The sequence below is a fragment of the Rhinopithecus roxellana genome, chromosome 2, assembly GCF_007565055.1.
Source record: "Rhinopithecus roxellana isolate Shanxi Qingling chromosome 2, ASM756505v1, whole genome shotgun sequence".
Lineage (NCBI taxonomy): Eukaryota > Metazoa > Chordata > Mammalia > Primates > Cercopithecidae > Rhinopithecus > Rhinopithecus roxellana.
In genome coordinates, this window is record NC_044550.1 from 76051700 (window position 1) to 76069090 (window position 17391).

The following is a 17391-nucleotide window of genomic DNA, read 5'->3' on the forward strand; positions in this document are numbered from 1 at the left end:
GTACAGCAAAAAATAATAATCAGCATCATCATCAGAGTAAACAGACAACCCACAGAATGGGAGAAAATATTTGCAAACTCTGCATCCAACAAAGGACCAATGTCCAGAATCCACAGGGAACTCAAACAAATCAGCAAGAAAAAAAAAATAATCCCATGAAAAAGTGGGAAAATGACATGAACAAATATTTCTCAAAAGAAGATATACAACTGGCCAACACACAAATGATAAAGTGCTCAACATCACTAGTCATTCAGGGAAATGCAAATTAAACCCAAAATGACACACCATCTTACTCCTGGCAAGAATGGCCATTATTAAAAAGTCAAAAGCCAGGCCGGGTGCGGTGGCTCACGCCTGTAATCCCAGCACTTTGGGAGGCTGAGGCGGGCGGATCACAAGGTCAGGAGATCGAGACCACGGTGAAACCCCGTCTCTACTAAAAATACAAAAAAAATTAGCCGAGTACGGTGGCGGGTGCCTGTAGTCCCAGCTACTTGGGAGGCTGAGGCAGGAGAATGGCAGGAACCCGGGAGGCGGGGCTTGCAGTGAGCCGAGATCGCGCCACTGCACTCCAGCCAGGGGGACAGAGTGAGACTCCGTCTCAAAAAAAAAAAAAAGTCAAAAGCCAATAGATATTGGCATGGATTTGGTGAAAAGGGAACACTGATACACTGCTAATGGAAATGTAAATTAGTACAACCTCTATGAAAAACAGTATGGAGATTGTTTTTTGTTGAGACAGAGTCTCACTCTGTTGCCCAGGCTGGAGTGCAGTGGCGCGATCTTGGCTCACTGCAACATCCTTCTCCCGGGTTCAAGTGATTCTCTTGCCTCAGCCTCCCAAGTAGCTGGGATTACAGGCATCTGCCACTGCACCCGGCTAATTTTTTTTTGTATTTTTAGTAGAGACGGGGTTTCACCATCTTGGCCAGGCTGGTCTTGAACTCCTGACCTCATGATTCACCTGCCTCGGCCTCCCAAAGTGCTGGGACTACAGGCGTGAGCCACCACGCCCAGCCAGAGATTTCTTAAAGAACTAAAAGTAGATCTACCATTTGATCCAGCAATTCTACTACTGGGTATCTACCCAAAGGAAAAAAAGTCATCATATCAAAAAGACATCTGTACATGTATGTTTATTATAGCACAATTCACAGTTGCAAAGATTTATAACTAACCATGTGCCTGTCGATCAATGAGTAAAGAACATGTGGTATATATGCACCATGGAATACTATTCAGCCATAAAAAAAGAACAAAATCATGTATTTTGCAGCAACTTGGATGGAGTTGGAGGCCATGATTCTAAGTGAAGTAACTCAGGAAAGAAAAACCAAATACCGTATGCTCTCACTTGTAAGTGGGAGCTAAGCTATGAGTACACAAAGGCATACAGAGTGATATAATGGACTATGGAGACTCAGAAGGGGGAGGGTAGGAGTGAGGGTGAGAGATAAAAAGACTACACATGGGGCACAATGTACACTACTTGGGTGACAGGTGCACTAAAATCTCAGATTTCACCACTATACCATTCATTCATGTAACCAATAATCACTTGTACCCCAAAAGTGATTGAAATTTTTTTAAAGAACCAAAGACAATAAAAAAAAAACACAAACAACAGCAAATCCTGGGGAAGAAGAAGACTCTATTTCCAGAGTAACACATGAGATTCAAATGTCCGGTTTTCTCCAAAAACTCGTAAGGCAAACAAAAAACCAGGAAAGGATGGGCCAGTCAAAGGAAAAAATAAATAAATAAACTGTTCCTGAAAAACATCTGATGGCTAATCTACTACACAAAGACTTTAAAACAACTATCTTAAATATGCTCCAAGAACTAAAGGAAGATGTGGAGAAAGTCAACAAAACAATATATGAACAAAATTAAAACACCAATAAAGAAACAAAATCTGAAAAGAAACCAAAAGGAAATTCTGGAGCTGAAAAGTATAATTGAAACGAAAAATTTACTACAGAAATTCAAAGGCAGATTTGAGCAAGCAGAAGAGAATCAGTAAACTTGAAGACAGATACTAAAAGTTACTGAGTGTAAGGAACAGAAACAAAGAAAGACTAAAAAAAACTGAAAAGACCTAGAGGATCTGTGCGATGCCATCAAGCTGACCAACATATGAATTTTGAGGGTCTCAGAGGGAGAAAAAAAACAGAGGTAGAGAAAATATCTGAAGAAATATTAGCTGAAAACCTCCAAAATTTGATGAAAGACCCTAATAAAAACATCCAAGAAGCTCAACGAACTCCAAGTAAGATAAATTCGAAGAGACCCACACCAACACATGATATAATCAAATTTTCAAAAACTGAACACAGAGATGCTTGAAAGTAGCAAGAGAGAAAAGATTTATCACATGCAAGGATTACACAATAAGATTATCAGCAGATATCTCATCAGAAACTTTAGAGGCCATAAGGCAGTAGGCCAATATATTCAAATTGCTAAAAGAAAAGAACTGCAGCCAATAGAGACAGTGGGCACCTGCTGTCCCAGTTACTCAGAAGGCTGAATTGAGAGGATTACTCAAGCCCAGGAATTCAAGCCCAGCCTGTGCAACATAGCGAAACCCTGTCTTCAAAAAATGAATAAAAAATATGGCCGAGTGCAGTGGCTCATGCCTGTAATCCCAACACTTTGGGAGGCCAAGGTGGGCAAGATCACCTGAGGTTAGGAGTTCAAGACCAGCCTGGCCAACATGATGAAACCCCATCTCTACCACAAATACAAAAAAATTAGCTGGGCTTGGTGGCGTGTGCCTGTAGTCCCAACTACTTGGGCGGCTGAGGCAGGAGAATCTCTTGAACCCAGGAGGCGGAGGTTGCAGAGAGCCAAGACTGTGCCACTGCACTCCAGCCTGGGTGACAGAATGAGACTCCATCTCAAAAAAAAAAGGGGGGGGGGGAATAAAAAAAGAAAGAAAGAAAAAAGAAAAAATCTGCCCACAAAGGATCCTATATCCAACAAAACCATCCTTTCAAAGTGAGAAAAAAGACTTAAATGTAAAACCCAAAACTAAAAAACCTGAAAGACAACCCAGACAGTACCATTCAGGACATATGTAAGGGCAAGGATTTCATGACAAAGACACCAAAAGCAACTGCAACAAAAGCAAAAATTGACAAATAGGATCTAATTAAACTAAAGAGCTTCTGCATGGCAAAACAAACGGTCAACAAACAGGTAACCTACAGAATGGAGAAAAATTCTGCAAACTATGCATCCAACAAAGATCTAATATCCAGCATTTACAAGGAACTTAAATATACAAGAAAAAAACAACCTGATAAAAAAGTGGGCAGGCCAGGCACTCCCAAAGCAGCAGGATTGGGAGGCCAAGGCAGGTGGATTACTTAAGACCAGGAATTCAAGATTAGCCTGGTCAATATGGAGAAATCTCATCCCTACTAAAAATATAATATAAAAATTAGCCAGCTGTGGTGGCACACACCTGTAGTTCCAGCTACTTGGGTACCTGAGGCATGGGAATCACTTTAACCCAGGAGGTGGAGGTTGCGGTCCAGATCATGCCACTGCACTCCAGCCTGGGCAACAGAGTGAGACTGTCTCAAAGAAAAAAAAAAGTGGGCAAAGGACATGAACAGACACTTCTGAAAAGAAGACATACATGCTGCCAGCAATCATATGAAAAAAAGTTCAACATCGCGGATCATTAAAGAAATGCAAATCAAAACCACAATAAGATATGATCTAACACCAGTCAGAATGGCTACTGTTAAAAACTCACAAAATAACAGATAATGGTGAGGTTGTGGAGAAAAAAGGAATGCTTATACACTGTTGGTAGGAGTGTAAATTACTTCAGCCATTGTGGAAGACAGTGTGATTCCTCAAAGACCTAATGACAGAAAGACCATTCAACCAAGCAATCCCATTACTGGGTATATACCCAAAGGAATAGAAATCATTCTATTATAAAGACACATGCATATGTATGTTCACTGCACCACTATTCACAACAGCAGAGACATGGAATCAACCTAAATGTCCATCAGTGATAGGCTAGACAAAGAAAACGTGGTACATATACACCATGGAATACTATCCAGCCGTAGAAAAGAATGAGATCAGGGCCTCTGCAGGAACATGGATGGATCTGAAGGCCATTATACTTAGAAAACTAACAGTTAGAGAAAACCAAATACCACATGTTCTCACTTATAAGTGGGAGCTAAATGATGAGAACATACGGACACATAGAGGGGAATAACAAACATTGGGGATGTTTTGTGGTTGGAAGGTAGGAGGAGACAGAGAACCAGGAAAAACAACTAATGGGCACTAGGCTTAGTACCTGGGTGATGAAACAATCTGTAAAACAAACCCCCATGACACAAGTTTACCTATGTAACAAACTTGCACTTGTATCCTGAACTTAAAAGTTAAAAAAAAAAAGAAGAAGAAGAAGAAGAAACAAACAGATTGGAAATGAAAGAATGGAAAAAGACATTCCACACAAATAATAAGCAAAAGACAGAAGGAGCAGCTATACCAATATTAAACAAAATAGACTTAAAATGAAAAAAGTTTAAAGAAACAAAAGACATTATATATTAATAAAAGGTACAATAAAGCAACAAAATATAATGACTATAAACATTTATATGCCTAATGACAATCAAAATATGAAACAAAAACTAAGAACTGAAAAGAGAAATAGTTCTACAACAATAGTTGGAGACTTCAATACTCCTCCTTTCAATAATGAACACAACACCAGAGAGAAAAAAGCTAAGAAAAGAGAGGTCTTAAACAACACCAACCAGACCTAACAGACATATACAGAACTCATATACTCCAACAACAACAGAATACACATTCTTCTCAGGGTACGAGGGACATCTTCTATGACAGACCATATGTTAGGTCACAGATTAAGTCTCGATAAATTTTAAAAGACAGATATCATATTAACTATCTTCTCTGATCATCACGGGATGAAGTTAGAAAACTGAAAAATTCACAAAACAATACATTCTTTTTTTTTTTTTTTTTTTTTGAGACGGAGTCTGGCTCTGTCGCCCAGGCTGGAGTGCAGTGGCCGGATCTCAGCTCACTGCAAGCTCCGCCTCCCGGGTTTACGCCATTCTCCTGCCTCAGCCTCCAGAGTAGCTGGGACTACAGGCGCCCGCCACCTCGCCCGGCTAGTTTTTGTATTTTTAGTAGAGACGGGGTTTCACCGTGTTAGCCAGGATGGTCTCAATCTCCTGACCTCGTGATCCGCCCGTCTCGGCCTCCCAAAGTGCTGGGATTACAGGCTTGAGCCACCGCGCCCGGCCAACAATGCATTCTTAAACAACCAAAAGATTATAACCAATGACCAAGCAGGATTTATTCCTGAAATGTAAGGATGGTTTGACATATAAAAATGGATCAATGGCTGGGCGTGGTGGCTCACACCTGTAATCCCAGCACTTCAGGAGGCAGAGGTGGGTGGATCACCTGAGTTCAAGAGTTCGAGACCAGCCTGGCCAACATGGTGAAACCCCCATTCTCTACTAAAAATACAAAATTTAGCCAGGCATGGTGACACATGCCTGTAGTCCCAGCTACTCAGGAGGCTGAGGCAGGAGAATCCTTTGAACCCGGGAGGCAGATGTTGCAATGAGCCGAGATCACACCACTACATTCCAGCCTGGGTGACACAGTGAGACTCCATTTCAAAAAAAAAAAAAGTATCAATGTAATACACCACATCAACAGAATGAGAGAAAAAAACCACGTGATCATCTCAATCCATGTAGAAAAAGCACTAGACAAAATTCAACCCCTTTCATGGTAAAAACACTCAACAAAGAACAAAAGGAATCTACCTCAACAAAATAAAAGCCATATGTGAAAAACCCACAGCAAAAACCACATTCAATCTTGAAAAACTGAAAGCTTTTCATCTAAAATCAGGAATAAGCAAGGATGACCACTTTCACCACTTTCTTTCTGTTTGTTTCCAGAGACGGAGTTTCGCTCTTCTCGCCCAGGCTGGAGTGCAGTGACGCGATCTCGGTTCACTGCAACCTCCACCTCCCGGGTTCACGCCATTCTTCCGTCTCAGCCTCCCGGGTAGCTGGGACTACAGGCGCCCGCCACCACATCCACGTCCGGCTAATTTTTTGTATTTTTTAGTAGAGACGAGGTTTCACCATGTTAGCCAGGATGGTCTCCATCTCCTGACCTCGTGATTCGCCCGCCTCGGCCTGCCAAAAGTACTGGGATTACAGGCCTGAGCCACCGCGCCCGGCCTAAGTTTTGTATGTTTAGTAGAGACGGGGTTTCACCATGTTGCTCAGCCTGGTCTCAAACTCCTGACCTCAGATGGTCTGCCTGCCTTGGCCTCCCGAAGTGCTGGGATTACAGGCGTGAGCCACCGCGCCTGGCCTCACGGCCTCACTTTCACCACTGCACCTGGCCTCACTTTCACCACTTTCATTCAACATAGTACTAGGAGCTCTAGCCAAAGGAATTAGGTAAGAAAAAGATATAGGCCAGGTGCAGTGGCTCACACCTGTAATCCCAGCACTTTGGGAGACTGAGGCGGGTGGATCACAAGGTCAGGAGTTTGAGATCAGCCTGACCAACATAGTGAAACCCTCTCTACCAAAATACAAAAATTAGCTGGGTGTGGTGGCAGGCACCTGTAATCCCAGCTACTCAGAAGGCTGAGGCAGGAGAATCACTTGAACCTGGGAGGCGGAGGTTGCAGTGAGCCAAAATCACACCACTGCACTCCAGCCTGGGCAACGGAGTGAGACTCCATCTCAAAAACATAAATAAATAAAAGAAAAAAGAGAAAGAAATAAAAGTCACCCAAACGAAATAAAGAAATAAAATTATGTTTGCAAGTGATATGATTTTATAGGCAGAAAATCCTAAAGATTCCACAAAAAAACTATTAAAACCAGTAAATAAATTCAACAAAGTAGCAAGCTACAAAGTCAACATACAAAAAATCAGTTGCATTTCTATACATGAGCAAGGAACAATTTGAAAGGAAATTACAAGACAATTCCACTTACAATAGCAACAAAAAGAATAATATACTTAGGAATTAACCAAAAATGTGAAAGACTTGTACAATGAAAACTATAAAATACTGCTTAAAAAAATTAAGGAAGACACAAGCAAGTAGAGACACATCCCATATTCATGGGTAAAACACTTAAGATTATTAAAATATCAATATTTCCCTATATAATCCACAATTCAATACAATCCCTATCAAAATCCCAATGACTTTTTTTTGTAGAAATGCAAAACCCATACTATAATTCATATGGACTCTCAAGGGATCCCAAACAGCCAGATTAGTCTGAGGGGGAGAAAAACAGAACAGGCTGGGCGTGGTGGCTCATGCCTGTAATCCCACTACTTTGGGAGTCCAAGGTGGGCAGATCACCTGAGGTCGCAGATCACCTGATGTTGCAGATCACCTGACGTCAGGAGTTCAAGACCAGCCTGACCAATATTGTGAAATCCTGTCTCTATTAAAAATACAAAAAAAATTAGCTGTGGTGGTGGATGCCTGTAATCCCGGCTACTCAGGAGGCTGAGGCAGGAGAATTTGATTGAACCCAGGAGGTAGCAGTTGCAGTGAGCCAAGATCATGCCACTGCACTCCAGCCTGGGCAACAGAGCAAGACTCCATGTCAAAAGAAAAAAGAAAAAAAGAAAAAAAAAGGAATAAAGCTGAAGGACTCACAATTCTTGATTCAAACCTTCTTACAAAGCTATAGTAATTAAAACAGTATGACACTGGCATAAAGACAGGCATAAAGACCAATGTGATAGAAGAGAGTGCTCAGAAATAAACCTTCAAAAAAAATCAAAAAATGATTTTTGACAAGGATGCCAAAAGTATTCAATGTGCAAAGGACAGTCTTTTCAATAAATGGTGCTGGGAAAACTGGATATATACACACACAGAAAAATGAAGTTGGGCCTTTACCTAACCCCATTATACAAAAATTAACTCAAAATAGATCAAGGACCTATATTTAAGACCTAAAACAGGCCGGGCGTGGTGGCTCAAGCCTGTAATCCCAGCACTTTGGGAGGCCGAGACGGGCGGATCACAAGGTCAGGAGATCGAGACCATCCTGGCTAACATGGTGAAACCCCGTTTCTACTAAAAAATACAAAAAACTAGCCGGGCGAGGTGGCGGGCGCCTGTAGTCCCAGCTACTCGGGAGGCTGAGGCGGGAGAATGGCGTAAACCCGGGAGGCAGAGCTTGCAGTGAGCTGAGATCCGGCCACTGTACTCCAGCCTGGGCAACAGAGCGAGACTCCGTCTCAAAAAAAAAAAAAAAAAAAGACCTAAAACAATAAAACTCCTAAAAGAAAACACAGGGAAAGCTTCACAACACTAGATTTGGCAATAATTTCTTGGATGTGAAACTAAAGGCACGGGCAAAAACAACAAAAAAAAATAGACAAATTGGATTTCATTCCAATTAACAAATTTTGTGCATCAAAAGACACTATCACAATAGTAAAAAGAAAACTCACAGAAAAAAAGGTGCTCAACATCACCAAGCATCATTAAGGAAAGGCAAATCAAAACTACAATATCACCTCATACCCATTAGGATGGCTGCTATCAAAAAAACACAGACAATAATAAGTGATGACAAGTATAAGGAGAAACTGAATCCTTTGTGCATTGATAGTGAGAATGTAAAATTGTACATCCACTAGGGAAAACAGTATGACAGTTTCTCAATAAGTTAAAAATAGAATTACCAGCTGGGCACGGTGGCTCACACTTGTAATCCCAGCACTTTAGGAGGCTGAGGCAGGTGGATCACCTGAGGTTGGGAGTTCGAGACCAGCCTGACCAACATGGAAAAACCCTGTTTCTACTAAAAATACAAAATTAGTCAGGCATGGTGGTGCATGCCTGTAATCCCAGCTACTTGGGAGGCTGAGGCAGGAGAATCGCTTGAACCGGGGAGGCAGAGGTTCTGGTGAGCCGAGATTGTGCCATTGCACTCCAGCCTGGGCAGCAAGAGCAAACTCCATCTCAAAAAAAAAAAAAAAAAACTAGAATTACCATATGATCCAGCAATTCTACTTCTGGGTAAATACTCAAAAGAATTAAAAGAAGTGTCTCTAGGAGCTATTTGTTCATAGTAGCATCACTTACAATAGCTAAAACATGAAAGCAACCCAACTCTTCATTGACAGATGAATGGATAACCAAATTGTGGTATATCTATACAGGGGAATATTATTCAGTCAATAAAAGGAAGGAAATTCTACAATATGCTCTAACATGGATAAACCTTAATGATATTATGCTAAATTAAATAAGTCAGTCACAAAAAGATAATTACTGTTATGGGTCCATTTATAAGAGGTATTTAGAATGGTCAATATGAGAGACATAAAGTATAATGGTGGTTGCCAGGGCTAGGGGCAGGGAAGATTGGGGAGTTATTTAATGAGTATAGAGTTTCAGTTTTACACAATGAAAACCCTTCTGGAGATGGATGGTGCGATGATTTGATAACATTATGAATATACTTAATACCTCTGGACTGCATACCTGAAAATGACTAAGATTATAAATTTTATGTCTATTATGCCACAATAAAAATAGCAAAAAAAATGAATGAATCCAAAGATATTGGTCTAGGCATCTGGAATAGACATTAAATGAGTTGAAGAAAACTGTGGGAAAAGCCCAATATGTCCTAAAGTCTTCATTTTCTCTGTGACCTCCCCAAAGTAAGGAGATAAAAAGACTCCTTGATCCATCAATACATCACACTCTCTCACTTCTGACTCCTCTATAATCGTATTTCCTCTGCCCTTATTTAGATCCTTATTATCATTTCTCTACATGGTAATTGTACTAGCCTAAGAATTTGCCTCTTCACCTTTAATTTTCCCTTCTCTTTCAGTCCATCTACTGCAATACCAAGGTGATCCAAGATGGTATAATAGCATCGGCCCCTGCCGGGCACGGTGGCTAACATCTGTAATCCCAGCACTTTGGGAGGCTGACGCGGGCAAGATCACCTGAGGTGGAGTTCGAGACCAGCCTGACCAACATGGAGAAACCCCATCTCTACTAAAAATACAAAATAACCCAGGTGTGGTGGCACATGCCTCTAATTCCAGCTACTCAGGAGGATGAAGTAGGAGAATCGCTTGAACCCGGGAGGCAGAGGTTGCGGTGAGCTAAGATCGAGCCATTGCACTCCAGCCTGGGCAACAAGAGCAAAACTCTTGTCTCCAAAAAAAAAAAAAAAAAAAAAAGGACACTTTCAAAATTCTTTAATAGTTCCTCATTATCTGCAAAATGAAATCGCATGCATTCTGATTTACTAGTCACCAGCTAGGGGTCTGGGTCTATTTTTCAGCATGAAATGTTCATTTGGACATATTCAGGTCTAGAAATCACCAATTTAACCCATGTTCATTTGTCTAGCCACATCTTCTTTTAGTCCCTACACATAACATTATTCTAGTTATTTGTAGTTCTCTATTCTCTTATCTCTGTCGTCTTGAACATCCTTCCCCTGCTTGCCCATTTGGGCAATTCCCAGCTGTCCTATATGGGTCAGTCCCTATACAACCTCATACACGCAGGACTCAATACTTTCTATAATTCTCTTCCCCCAATCCACATTATGTACCTCCCTCAAAACATTAGGAAAGTAACACCTTCCAGCCGATCATTCATTTGCCACCTCCTATCAACCATATCAAGCCCAACACCTATGCCTTTCTTTAAATACTCTAAAATCCTGCTTCTCATTACCTTCTTAATCTTTCCTACTACTCTCCCAAAGCACTTGATTTTTAAAATCTGTGTATCTAGGTTTTCAAAATCTGTGGCTAATACAACCTAAACCAGTTCCTTTCATACAGTAGATACAGAGAATGGGATGAATGCAAAAAAATACATGCTCTAATAAGACAAGTATCTTCACTGTTCACTACACATACCACACTTATTCCCATCCCTATCCCTTTGCTGGTCCTCTTCTCTCACCAGGAATACCCTCTTCTTTAGTTAATCAAATTTTACCTGTCCCTCAAGTACAACTTTTCCCCTACAATGACATTACCTGTGGCCAGGCACTGTGGGTCACTCCTGTAATCCCAGCACTTTTGGAGGCCAAGGCGAGATGATTGCTTGAACTCAGAAGTTTGAGACCAGCCTGCGCAACACAGTGAAACCCCCTCTCTACAAAAAATACAAAAATTAACCAGGAGTAGTGGCATCCGCCTGTGGTCCCAGCTACTCAGGAAGCTGAGGTGGGAGGATTACCTGAGCCCAGGAGGTTGGGGCTGCAGTTAGCAATGATCACACCACTGCACTCCAGCCTGGGCAATAAGAGTGAGACCCTGTCTCAAAAAAAAAAAATACATTACTATTTTCCTAGTTCTTATTAATTAGTCTTTGAATAATATTTATTGAGCATTTCCCTTTATGCCAAACATAGGAATATGCCAGAACACAAAAATAAGTCAGGAACAGCACTTGAACAGCTTAGAATCCAGTAAACAGGAAACAGAAATAATGACAAAAACATAAATGCTATCGAGGAAATTACAAAGTATAAAGGGAACATTAAAAAATGAATACTGCCAGGTGCAGCGACTCACACCTGCAATCCCAGTACTTTGGGAGGCCAAGGCAGGAAGATCACCTGAGATCAGGAGTTCCAGCCTGACCAACATGGCAAAACCCTATCTCTACTAAAAATACAAAAATTAGCCGGGCATGGTGGCGCACAGCTGTAGTCCCACCTACTTGGGAAGCTGAGGCAGAAGAACAGCTTGAACTCGGGAGGCAGAGGTTGTAGTGAGCCAGATCACACCATTGCACTCCAGTATGAGCAACAGAGCAAGACTCCGTCTCAAAAAAGAAAAAAGGAAAAGGGAAAAATTGAATACCCAAGTTGACCTCTAGGAGTCTACAGAGATTTCAGAAAGGAACTACCATTTGGTCTCAGATGAGAAAGGGTGGAAATTGACATGGCAATAAGAAGTGAAAGGACTTTGAATAATGAACACTAAGTGAATTATCAGAGCAAAGGAAAACTCTTGAACCAAATGATAGCAAACCTGAGTATCACCCAGAAGTAAATTCTGCTCAGACTATAATTTAATTACTTAGAGCACAGATCATACTCTCATCAAAACAGTATATGTATATAATTTTATTTATATAAAGCAAAGGAAAATTCAATCTATAATGTTAGAAATAGGTACTATATCACAAATGGCTAACATCACTATTATATAAAGAAAGTATATTAATATAAATGTATCTATTAAGACATCACAGGAGAAAACTACATGACCTTATAGATCTTGGAGATAAAAGCTGTTAACATTACTTAAGGCTCTGAAAGCTTTGTCCTCCACCTGCCCCTCCAGTTCTAACTTATATTACACTCTACGAAATATTTTGCTGCTGTTTCTTTGAGATACTGGGAAGTGATAAATGTGTTGCCTTTTCTTAGGAACACTTTTAAACTTAATGTTACTTGACAATTATCTGGTATAATGAAAACTTTTCAGCTTACTAGATGAAAATAAAATTCAAATAATATTTAAAAAAAAAAAAGAAAGTATAAAATAGAGGAATAAAGACCAAAAAAAACCAAAAGAAGAACTGATAAAATACACAATTTAAAAAAGATATAAAAATGGTGATTTAAACATTTTTTTAAAATGTTCAAATGCACTCACAGAAATACAAATTAAAACAAAATAGGAGGCCGGCACCGAGGCTCACGCCTGTAACTCCCACCACTTTGGGAGACTGAGGCGGGTGGATCCCCTGAAGTCAGGAGTTTTGAGACCAGCCTGGGCAACACAGTGAAACCCCATCTCTACTAAAAATACAAAAATTAGCCAGGCGCAGTGGTGCATGCCTGTGGTTCCAGCTACTCGGGAGGCTGAGGCAGGAGAATCCTTTGAACCCAGGAGGCAGAGGTTGCAGTGAGAGGAGATTGTGCCACTGCACTACATCCTGAGCAACCAACAGAGCAAGATTTTGTCTCAAAAAAATAAAAAAAATAAAAAAAAATAGGATACCATTTATCATCAGACTGGTGCAAATTTAAACATAGGACAACATACTCTGTTGGTAAAATTGTGAATAAACGGAAATGTTTATACATTGTTGGTGGGAATGCAAACTGTTACACCCTTTAAGAGGAAAATGTGACACTAACCAAACTACATACACAAATACCTTTTTTCTTTTCACAGCTTTATTGCAATATAACCTATACCATACAGTTCACCCACTTCAAGTATAAAATTGAATGGTTTTTACTATATTGACAAAGTTGGGCAATCTTCACCACAGTCTACTTTTAGGACATCTGCAGCACCTTCCCCCCCCACAAAAAAAAAAATCACATGTCCACTGGCAGTCACTCCCCATCATTCCCCAAACCCCAATCCCTGGCCACCGTTAATCTTCTTTCTGGTCAGGCATGGTGTTCACACCCGTAATCCCAGTGCTTTGGGAATCTGAGGTGGGAGGATCCCTAGAGCCCAGGAGTTTGAGACCAGCCTGGGAAACATAGCAAGACTCCCATCTCTACAAAAAAAAAAAAATTGTTTTTTAATTAATTGGGCATGGTGGCAAACAACTGTGGTCTTAGCTCTCAGGAGGCTAAGGTAGGAGGTTACTTGAGTCCAAGAGTTTGAGGCTGCAAGTTAACTATGATTGTACCACTGGACTCCAGCCTGGATGACAGAGCAAGACCCTGTCTCTCTCTTTTTTTTTTTTTTCTGAGACAGAGTTTCATTCTTGTTGCCCAGGCTGGAGTACAACGGTGCAATCTCAGCTCACTGCAACCTCCGCCTCCCAGGTTCAAGTGATTCTCCTGCCTTCAGCCTCCCGAGAAGCTGGGATTACAGGCATGCGCCACCAGGCCCAGCTAATTTTGTATTTTTAGTGGAGACGGGGGGTTTCTCCATGTTGATCAGGCTGGTCGCAAACTCTTGACTTCAGGTGATCCACCCGCCTCAGTCTCCCAAAGTACAGGGATTACAGGCATAAGCCACCGTGCCCAGCCAAGACCCTGTCCCTTTAAAAAAAAAAAAAATTTAACATACTTTCTATCTCCTGAGAGTTGTCTGTTCTGGCCATTTCTTATGAATAGAATTATATAATATGTGGTTTTTTTGTGTGGGGGGAGACAAGGCTGCTCATTGCAGCCTTGACCTCCTGGGCTCTACAGTAGCTGGGACTACAGACACATGTAGTCATACCTGGCTAATTTTTTTTTTTTTTTTTTTTTTTTGTAGAGACAGGGTTTCATCATGTTGCCCAGGCTGATCTCAAACTCCTGGGCTCAACTGAACACCTGGGCTTCTCCTGCCTTGGCCTCCCGAAGTGCTGGGATTGCAGGCCTGAGCCACCATACCCAGCCTAATATGTGGTCTTTTGTGACTGGCTTCTTTCACTTACAATAAAGTTTTCAAGGTTCATTTACATGTAACATCTGTATTTAATTTCTTTTTATTGCTGAGAAATATCCCATTGTATAAATAAATCACATTTCTCTATTCATCCACCGATGCACATTTGAGATGTTTCTACTTTTTTTACCATTGTGAATACTATTCTGAAAATTCATGTACAAGACATATGTTCTGTGTGAATGTTTTCATTTCTTTTGCATATATAGCCAGGAGAAGTGTTAGAACATAGTAACTGTATGTTTAACATTTTGAGGAAATGACAAGCTTTTCCAAAGTGGCTACACCATTTCACATTCCCACCGGCAGCATTTGAAGATACCCTGTTCTCCATATCCTCACCAGCAAAATGTTTTAGGTAATTTGTTATGCAGCAATAGATAGCTAATACATCATTTTGGTAGATGCGGTACAAATGTCTTCATAAAATTCAACATCCTTTTAAAATTTAAGAAAAAAATTCAACAAAGACTCAAAGACAAGATATTTTAAACTTTCTCCCAGTATTGAGAATAAACACATTTACCTACAATTACCACTTTAATTCAACACTTGTATTGACAAGCCTAACCAATTCAGTAAGAAAAGCAAATAAATGGCATATGAATTGGAAAGGAAGAAATCATATATCACGTAAATAAGACTATCTACATAGGAAATTTAAAATAGTCTTCAGATATTAGAGGAAATAAAAAGGTTTGCTAAGTCTCTGGACATAAATCAATATGTGAAAATCAGGTGTTTTTCTATAGGCCAGCAACAAAGTATAATTTTTTAAAAGAACATCATTTACTGCTGGGCATAGTGGCTCATGCCTGTAATCCCAGCACTTTGGGATGCCGAGGCAGGCGGATTGCGAGGTCAGGAATTGGAGACCAGCCTGGCCAACATGGTGAAAACCCACCTCCACTAAAAATACAAAAATTAGCTAGGCGTGGTGGCACGCACCTGTGGTCCCAACTACTTGTGAGGCTAAGGCAGGTGAATCACTTGAATCCAGGAGGCAGAGGTTGCAGTGAGCCAAGATCGTGCCACTGCACTCCAGCCTGGGCGACAGAGCGAGACTCCACCTCAAAAAAATACAAATAAAAATAAAAAACCAAACAGTATCATTTAACATAACCATAAAAACTACAAACGTAAGAATAAATCTAAGCAAAAGGGTGTATATGATTATTATAAAGAAAATCATAAAATTCCTTGAAAATAATTCTACATGGGCAAATACCATGTTCATAGGTAGGTATACTCAGTATCTTAAGGAAGTCAATTCTCACCATATTAATCTACTAAAAAATTCGATGTATTTCCAGTTAAAAATCCCAAGAAGGTTCTACAGAAATCTTGACAAAGATAGTAAAAAATGTATGTGGGTCAGGCACAGTAGCTCACACCTCTCGTCACAGCCCTTAGGAAGGCCGAGGTGGATGGATCATTTCAGGCCAGGAGCTTGAGACCAGCCTGGACAACATGGTGAAACCCCATCTCTATAAAAAATATAAAAATTAGCTGGGCGTGGCCAGACACAGTGGCTAACGCCTGTAATCCCAATACTTTGGGAGGCCGAAGCAGGTGGATCACCTGAGGTCAGGCATTTGAGACCAGCCTGGCCAACATGGTGAAACCCCTAAAAATACTAATAAAAATACAAAATGTCTCTCCTAAAAATACAAAAAATTAGCCCAGCATGGTGGCAGGTTCCTGTAATCCCAGCTACCCAGAAGGCTGAGGCAGGAGAATTGCTTGAATCCAGGAGGCGGAAGTTGCTGTGAGTCGAGATCACACCATTGAATTCCAGCCTGGGCAACAACAGCCAAACTGCACCTCAAAAAAAAAAAAATTAGCTAGGCGTGGTGGTGCACACCTGTAGTCCCAGTTACTGTGGAGGCTGAGGTGGGAGAATCACGTGAGCCCAGGAGACTGAGGTTGCAGTAAGCCGTGATCACACCAGTGCACTCCTCCCTGGGCGACAGAGCGAGACTGTCTCAAAAAAAAAAAAAAAGTATGTGAATGAGCAAAGGGCAAAAGTCAGCCAAAACCCTCCTCAAGAACTGCTCTACTCTATACTAACTAGGCAATAAGGTAATGGTGTAAATATACTCAAATACACCAATGGAACACAATATAGAGGCCAGAAAAAGACCCATGCATATTGAAACCTTAATACAGGAAAGAGGTAAATTAAAATCAATAAAAAAGTGAGCTGGCTGGGCGCGGTGGCTCATGCCTATAATCGCAGCACTTTGGAAGACTGAGGTGGGTGGATCACAAGGTCAGGAGATCAAGACCATTCTGGCTAACACGGTGAAACCCCGTCTTTACTAAATAAAATACAAAAAAATTAGCCAGGCGTGGCGGCGGGCGCCTGTAGTCCCAGCTACTCAGGAGACTGAGGCAGGAGAATGGCGTGAACCCGGGAGGCGAGCTTACAGTGAGCCGAGATAGCGCCACTGCACTCCAGCCTAGGCAACACAGCGAGACTCCATCAAGAAAGAAAAGGAAGAGAAGAGAAGAGAGAGAAGAGAAGAGAAGAGAAGAGAAGAGAAGAGAAGAGAAGAGAAGAGAAGAGAAGAGAAGAGAAGAGAAGAGAAGAGAAGAGAAGAGAAGAGAAGAGAAGAGAAGAGAAGAGAGCTATTTAATAAATTGTGCTGGTACAAATCATCAGTCATACAAGATTTAAAATTTTAAATTACTACCTCTCATCAATCACAAAATAAATTACAGATATAGTAAAGACCTAAATATATGAAATGTTCCTAAAAGTTAGAAGAAAATATAGAATATCTTCATGAACTCACAGTTAAGAAAAAAGTATTAGATGAGACACTGAATGCAAAAAGCAAAGAATTAGTTTTGACTATACGAAAATTGTTTAAATTTTATTGTTTGGTTTGT

At 40.8% G+C, this 17391-nt stretch overlaps 1 protein-coding gene across 13 annotated transcripts in view; it reads right to left on the minus strand.

Annotated features, from left to right (window-relative positions):
- ELF2 (E74 like ETS transcription factor 2) overlaps window positions 1-17391 on the minus strand; it is a 132107-nt gene that overhangs the window by 89608 nt on the left and 25108 nt on the right. Inside the window, exon 1 of one of the 13 annotated variants that reach the window (XM_030917134.1) lies at window positions 11115-11132. The exons of the other annotated variants lie outside the window; for them this stretch is intronic. The gene's annotated coding sequence lies outside the window, so the exon portion shown is untranslated. Of the gene's footprint in view, window positions 1-11114; window positions 11133-17391 lie in introns of those variants that run through there. 13 annotated transcript variants of the gene reach the window in all.